The following is an 8,411-nucleotide window of genomic DNA, read 5'->3' as shown; positions in this document are numbered from 1 at the left end:
CGCCCTTCACTCGTCAGTCGGAAAGGTGTTCTTCTTCTCCACGACAATATACACGTCCACATGTGGCTCATTTGACGCAACACAAGATTATGGAGATGGGTTGAGAAGTTTTCCCCCACCCACCATATTCTCCAAGTATGGCACCATCAGATTACCATCTTTTTCGTTCGCTATAAAACAATCTGAATGGGAAAACGTATGCAAATGTGAAAGGTGTTAAAGAAAACATTGACATGTTTTCTGTTCAAAACCAAGTGATTTCTTTAATCAGCGCATTAACAACCTGATTGTAAGATGGAAAAGCATCATCGATAAGAATGGAGTCTATTTCATTTAATAAATGTTTTGTTTTGATATATAAGCTGTTCGGGTTTTTTCATCCAAAAAAAAAAGCGACATTAATTTCTCGACGACCTAATATTTTCTCTAATATTGGAACCCGTAATCATGCTTTAGCTGGTTTTTAGTTGGATTTCTGAAGAAGTTTACGCCCCAAACGAACATACCTTAAAGAACAGTTTTGAGTTTTATCAAGAAATACAATAATTGAAGTTTGATAGTGATGTGCACTGTGTCAGATTTGACGTTGAATCATTGTATACAAAGATACTGTTGGAAAAGGCCTTACAGCTAAGTGCCAACTTTATTTACAACAATGCTTCCAACAATGTGACTATTCCCATCCCGGTTTTCCTTAATGAACTTTGTAGTTAAAGAATTTCATTTTCCTCTGAATGAAAAGTTTTATGATCAGATCGATAGTGTCACAATAGGTTCGAGATTGACGCCATCTTTAGCCAATCATTTTTTCTTTTTATGTTTTTATGTAAGATTTTTTGTAGTTAAGTACAAAATTACACAATGGGCTATCTCTGCTGTTCCCACCACGGGTATCGAAACTCCGTTTCTAGCGTGATAAGCCGCTGTGCCACTGGGGTCTTTTATATAAGAATGTCTTCCCTATTTTTGTTATTGATAGAATACTACTTAACTATTAACACCATTGAAATGTTAGTATACCAGACATATTTGGAGTATTTAAGTATCTAGTAGTTATTAGTTTACCATATAGGGTAAATATTCTTTAATTATTAAAAGGGTGTGCCCACAAATACGGTGTGTTTAAACCTAATTGTCGTCTACAGTCTTTCTTTAGATTCAAGGGCCTAATTTCTACTTTACCATCATCATTTGTAGTTCATAAAGTTACTTGTCCTTGTTGTAAGCGAGACTACACCGGTTCTTCCAAGAGAAAATTGATAACGCCAGTGAACGAACACGTGAAGCTGTTGCCCAATCTAACTGTTTAGATCTTAGCAAGGATGAATAATGAACAAACCTTCGTATAAAAAGAGCTTGCTTATTCACAAGCTTAGGCCTGCAATTAGCGAGGAAAACTGCTGTTAAGTTACGTTTATTTTTATAAGTTATAAAGGATAAAAATAACTTCAGATAGGATTTCCATACACAACATATACATATCTAAACTGACCAATGACAAACTTGAACGGGAACAGAAGATCCCTGTATGTAACATTATCGAAAAAGAAGCTTCAGTACAAAAAATTTCATAACTACTATTTCTTACTTTACGAATGTAATTTGAAACTTCACATAGTAATTCGATAAATCTGTGTAGTATTAAATTCGCCACGTAACGATGTTCAAAAATTGAAAGCAATAAGTACAGTATAACACGTGTCACATGAGTGGTAGTGTTTCGCTTAAAAATAATTCCTACTTATCAGAATATTCGATTGTAGTACTACAGTTGCAACGTAAAACTGTAATTGTCACGGATAGCTGCACACATTTTTTGAAGTCCGACGAAGAAATTCTATACTTTATAGTTGCAGTTTTATGTTCACAGTAATAATGTTATCTATTTTAAACTACAGCCTTATGGTACTATTTCAGCTAACTATTATACCTACTGTACGTACTGGACACTTCGAAGTCTTCCATTTTGCAGAATCTGAACATTAGTAACTTCTAATCACTAATAAGTTAAGCCTACAGGTTGGAATTAGGTCGGTGGTGGTCTATTGGTTAGCGTGCCAATACTATGAATCTAAAGATTCACTGTTCGCGAATTTACTTGGCACATTTATCTCTGGCTGCGCTATAATAGTGACTTTCATATACTCGCTATTCGATCAGGCAAGTGAATCCAGGGAGTTGGTGGTGGATGTTGTTGATTAGCTAGCTGCCTTCTATCTAGTTTATCGGTGCAAAGTTAGGAACGGTTATGCATAGATAGCCCTTTGTGTAGCTTTGCGCGAAAAGTCTACGCAAGGAAACAGATCAGAACTAAAATGTAAGTTACAAATGAAAGAAGCCAATCTTATATGACAAAGTGACAAAAAGTACACACTATTATGAATTAATACACAAGACTAGAATGTATCAATTGATCGGCCATGAACTCCACATCTTAGGAAGTTCGGTCAGCTTAGGAGATTTAAGTTAGTCCTAAATCTCTTTGATAATGCAAAATAATCTTCAGGAGAGTAAAAACTAAAATAATAATAATAAATGATAATAATCAAAATTATTCAAACATTAAAAACACTAATTAAACAAACTTTTCAACGGAAAATGAAGCATATCATGTGTTTTGTTACAAACGTTCCTGAAATAATGGTACTCGTATTGAAAGGCAACTAATGGAAAAACCATTATTAAGAAATCGTGTGCAGGGTGATCGTTTCCAGAGTATGATACTTTTAGTAATATAATGAAACTAAGGAATAAACTCGTGCTTCACTTACGATATATGTACTAAAATTGTTTAACTACAGAAAAAAGGTATATATAGGATTGAATCCCGCATACAAAGCGTGTTCTGTGACATAGGAACAAAAGCCCAAATATTTTTTCCACGTATTAAGTGGAGTATACTATATATACAAGATTATTAAAAACTAGCTGGAGTACTACCCTGGACGGAAGTTATGTAAATTTATGATTAATGAAAGGTTATCTTAGGGCATGAAAAGTTGCTTCCCATTTATGTAATTGTAAAAAAAAAAAAAAAGAAAACTCCCATAAAAACTGCAAAACTTAAAATTTTAAACCGTAATTTGCATGTATTTCCGCATGGACCTAATAAACCTTCATGCAAGATTTGGTGAAAATTCATCAACAGGGGGCAAAGTAGTAGTAAAAAAAACCCGCAGAGCGCACATATCACATACATATATACAGCTACTATAGTTATGCATTGTAGCTATATACGGAGTCTGTAAACACTGGATTGGAGGGATTACTGAAGTATACTGGAATGGTGCTTGGACTGGATTATGTAACTGCATGAATTAGATAGATAGGCATATGATTTTTCCAAGTTATACAGATGTATACATATATATTCAATGCAAATATAAGACAATGTGTCATAATATAATAGCATATGTATACAAATAAGCATTTTTAATATTTCTTATAGTTGTTACATTTCTCCTTTCCTTTTCTTTCTCCTCCTCTCCGCTGGCCATAGTAAGGCCCGTCACGGTTTTGCTGCAGCTGATCAGAGTTCCTATTCTGCACACTCTACAAGGTCGAAAACTTATTCAACAATTATGAATTGATTATCTCAATATACCTCCCCCATTTCTGATGGAGTTGGGGTCGTGATACTTCTATGACCCTCTTCCAGTGTGATGACCGTCGCTGCTGAATATTTTATTTGAAACTAAATATTTTAGAAATATAATATATAGCTACAAAATTTCTTTCTCACTTTCGCCTAGAAGCGCCATCATTTTCGCCATCTCCTGCTTGCATGATTCTTGCCATTTCTTATAATCAGCTTCAAAAGATGGATACTCTATCTCCAGTATCTATAAAATTCGCAATCAGGCAGCGTTGGCTATAATTAGACACTTGCCATCACCCATCACTATAATTGCCGATCCGATACTCAAAACTAGGCTTGGTGCTATCTTTTAAACTATGGCTTAAATATTTATGTTGTGAGAAGCAGCCTAGACGTTTATGTAACATGATAAAAATCGAACATGCAGTGGTAAGAAAACTGTGATCCTGTCAGCAGCGTCGTGTTCAAAAGAGCAGGAACCCTATACATAAACAAGTGATATGCGAAATCAATACATTTGCAATAATAAATTAATAATCGCTATAGTACACGTGCCATGTCTGCCATATAAACATTAAATTGCATCCACAGCCTGCCCGCAGCTATATACGTATGCATGTAGTAGATTATGAGGCTTCATGTAAACCACAGACTACATTAAAACGATTGGATGTGAACAGTTATACAGCTGCTGTTATTTGCTAGGTTGTCAAATAAACTTAAAATCTACTCTACATATTGGTTTTATTACAATACTCACAGCCTATTTTGCTGTAGGCTGGCAGAACAATGTTAAATAATTATAAAGAAGAACAAATGGGTGATACATATTACAAACCTCTACCGTGGTTCATGATGAGAAAGATACATGTTTTAAACAGATTAATGAAACAAAAACCTACTACGCAGAATATGAAGTTGTTAGATTTAAATTTAAAGTGAATAAGTGGGAAAACACGTAATAACTATAAACGAAATATATCTCTGTACAGAAAATTGTGTAAATACTTTGGATTTGACTAAGCTTTGACTAAGACCGTGAGACTGTTTCTTGATCGAGCTTTAAATATAACGACGTTATGAAATAGTGAATTTATAAACATATAGTGTCAAGAAGTGTAAAAACTCAGCCTTCATTTGTCGCCATTTCACTTCTTTTTCTTTTTCCTTCCATAATGGTATCAACTATTTTTCACTCTTTCTTAATGTATTAAATAATTTAAAAACGACACTTGTGTAAAACATCTATTACAATTTAAAGGAATATAACGTTAAAATCTTACACAACAAATAGTTATTTAAAACAGAGACTTGCCCTAAAACGACTCTACAGATGTTTCGGTATCTATGACATAATATTCACAAGTAATGGTAAAAGCATGCTTGGGACTTATATATCCATATATTCATTTATATACCAAAACGCCATCTAGACTTAAAGTACACAGAGTTACGACACATCTGTCCAGTACTATATTATTTCTAGACCTGGACCAGCTTCCTTGTTTAATATCTTTGTTTTTTCAAGGTGGGAAATAAATGTTTTGTACAGACTAAGGGTTTAGCAATGGGGTCGCCCCTGTCACCTCTTTTATGTGAATTATTTATGTTCAATTTTGAAATGAAGATATTTATCACATCTGAGGTGAAACCCTTAGTGTGGTTAAGGTATGTAGATGACACGTTTTTAGTATGGCAGAATGACATTGGGACTTTATTAGAATTCAAAAAACATCTTAATTCAATCAGTCCTAACAGCAGATGTACATTAAAGATGGAAAAAGAGGGTCAGCTAAATTTTTTAGATATGACGTCAAACGGGACAATAGTCGACTCTCAACCTCTGTTTGTAGAAAGCCATTTTCTATAGCAGTACCACAACACAATAGGTCGTGTCACTCATGAACACAAAACCCATCCGCCTTTTCCACAGTTGCTTAGAGCCTTAAAAATATGCACTTATTATTGTAATGTAAAATCAGAGTTAATTTTCATAAAACGCGTAGCCATAGATAGAGGATATATACCCGAAATTATAGACATATTGCATCATAAACATACCAATAAATTAAGAATGTTAATATGTACCATGTAAAGAAGATAACATGAGAGTTTGTTTACCATATGTTCAAGGTTTATCTACAAAAATAGGTAATATAATGAAACAATACATAAAATGTAGTGTAACATTCTCTCCGCGCTGTAAATTAAATAGTCTCACTAGTACAAAAGATAAAATAGAAGAAATTGATAAATGTGGGATTTATAAAATTCCTTGTACCTGTGGTCGATTATATATTGGAAAAACGAGTAGAAATTAAAAATGCAGGATTAAACAACATAAAAATGCGGTAGAAAAATATAAAGTAAATTAATCGGTTTTAGCAAAACATGTGGCGGAAACATATCATGTTATAGACTGGAATAACACTATGTTGATAAAACAAGTAGAATTTAAAATAGAATTATAAATCAGAGAAACTATTGAAAATTAAAATATATAAATATATATATGTAGAATTGTTTTAGGGCAAGTCCTTCTTTTAATACCTATTTATTGTGTAAGATTTTAACGTTGTGTTCCTTTTAGTTATAAATATAATAGTGACACTCTTTATACTTCAATTATATAGTACACTAAAATAAAAACGCAATAATAAAACATTTAAATTAGATTAATATATTTTGTATCGTTGTGTTTATTAATTCATTACAAGTTAAATGCGAAAATATTTAATCTGCTAAATAACTGCTGGTTGATAATTTTTAATGAATCTTCTTATACTTAAAACGAAAGATGTAAGCCTTCAGGTCAATGTATTCTTTCGTTTTTTTTAAGTATTCTGGGCAGCTTATTCTTTGAAATTATAGACAATTCTATCAAGTTAGAAACATTTAAAGTGCTACTAAAGGAGTCATTATAAGGTCGAGAATGTGCACTTACCATCTTCAATTTCTCTCCCTATTTCGCAAGTTCTCAAAAAAATGCTATTATTAATTTATTACGAAAATGACAACTACATTACAAAAGGCCGTGATTTCTTTTTAAACTTTGATAGCGTAATTCATATCCGACACTCACTGCTTAGAAACAAACAGACTATGATAACTGTTAGAGACAGTAATATAGAAAAATATGTATATGGTGATTGATGCCCTGGATACAAGTAGTAACAATTGTCTGACAAGCTGATCCGTCCTCAAGGTCGTAATTTAACTCAAATCTATTCGTCAGTACAATTACTTAAGCAGCTGTGAGCGCATAAACACCTCCCTAAAAAGGAATAGACTGTCACTGCTTTTCCTGTGTCAATGAAAAAAGTTTAGTTTCAGAAACAGAACTTCTTTCAGTTTGATTTCACCACGTACTTTACTATCGCCAACCAGACAGAGATAAAATAAACACACGTGTTTTCGACGACTGAAGACAATCTTCTAAGGGCAAATTGGAAGTTGCTGAAAAAAAAAAACACTTCAACCACATAAATATTCCAATTTAGAATTAAACTGTTGAGTAAATTTTGCATTTAAAATATTTTGTTTTAACAGTATGCTTTAAAGTAAGTTTTCAAACTCTCAAGTTTTTCTGAGTTTCATTTACTTAAATATACGTTCATGTTATTAAACTCGGTTTCTTTGTTTAGCTGTTTAGAACTTCTACAGTCTATCTTTTGGAATGAAGCATTAAAAAATATTTATCAACTTAATAAAAGAGTGTTACATGTTTACTCGGTAAACCACTTCAAGATACCTTATTCGGTATATCTGGAACTTCCGCTCTTGATCGGAGAAGAAAATATTCCACTCTTTCGTTCCGTTCAACGTTGTGGCATCCAGTAAAAGACGCTACGATCATTGAAAAGTTGAAACAAGAGGGAACCCTCAATAGCCGCGTCTGTAATTAGATCTCAAATCGGTCAAGAGATGGAGCTATGAGCTAAAAGTTTGTACTTGAAAAAACACAAACACAGAACCATTCTATGATCCGCTAAAAAGCTTATTAGAAGCAAGTCTCGCATTAAAAACGAGACTTGAAAAGATACACAATGGGCTGTCTGTGATCTGCCCACCACGGGTATCGAAACCTGGATTCTCGCGTTGTAAGTCCGCAGACATGCCGCTGTGCCACTGGAGGGCGACAGTCATTGAAAAGATTGTTTGTTTGTTATCAAGTACAAAAGCTACACAGTGGATTATCTGTGTTATGCCCATCGCGAATATCGAAACCCGAATTTTGGTGTTGTAAGTCCATAACGTAATGCTGACTCACTAGAGGACTAAAAAATTATAAAAAAAGTGCTTTAGAAGCACGTCTTACATTAAAATAGCGTTGTTACGTCTCCGTTTGTTAATTAACTTCTCGTAACTTCGTTCCGACGAAACTTTAGCGACACAAGTCTTTACTTAATAAAACTGGTTTATTCTTTCCGAATACAACTTTACGATACACTTATTTTCAACAATCGCTCTATAACAAACGCTATATCAACGAACGTCAACAATACTTTTGACTGCTGTTCAATTACTCACTATCTACACACACATTATTCCGTCACGTTGTCACCCTCTTATATATATACCAGACTACCCTATCTAGTAAATGCTAGGGCATTCATGAAGGAACAAGATAGTTCTAGAAACGTAGCGTCACACTAGTCATGTGACTTCGCTGACGCAACACTGCCCCTTCCTTATTATTGTTCGTCCCGAACAATAACCACATACAATAACAATTAACAATAACTTAATTAAATCTACAGAATTACAAACACAAAATTACAATTCAACAAAGTCTCTTAATTTTACGGGACGT

General features: G+C 33.6%; 1 long non-coding RNA gene across 1 annotated transcript in view; it reads right to left on the bottom strand.

Moving 5' to 3' along the window:
- Window positions 1–6,693, bottom strand: part of LOC111088760 — a 38,003-nt gene extending 31,310 nt beyond the window's left edge. Inside the window, exon 1 of the long non-coding RNA XR_002613185.1 lies at window positions 6,543–6,693. This is a non-coding gene — a long non-coding RNA (uncharacterized LOC111088760). The remainder of the gene's footprint in view (window positions 1–6,542) is intronic.
- Between the last annotated feature and the right edge of the window lie 1,718 nt (window positions 6,694–8,411).

This window comes from Limulus polyphemus, unplaced genomic scaffold (genome assembly GCF_000517525.1).
Source record: "Limulus polyphemus unplaced genomic scaffold, Limulus_polyphemus-2.1.2 Scaffold4377, whole genome shotgun sequence".
NCBI classification, from domain to species: domain Eukaryota; kingdom Metazoa; phylum Arthropoda; class Merostomata; order Xiphosura; family Limulidae; genus Limulus; species Limulus polyphemus.
Note: the sequence above shows the minus strand (reverse complement) of the source record. Positions and strands in the feature narration are given on the sequence as shown.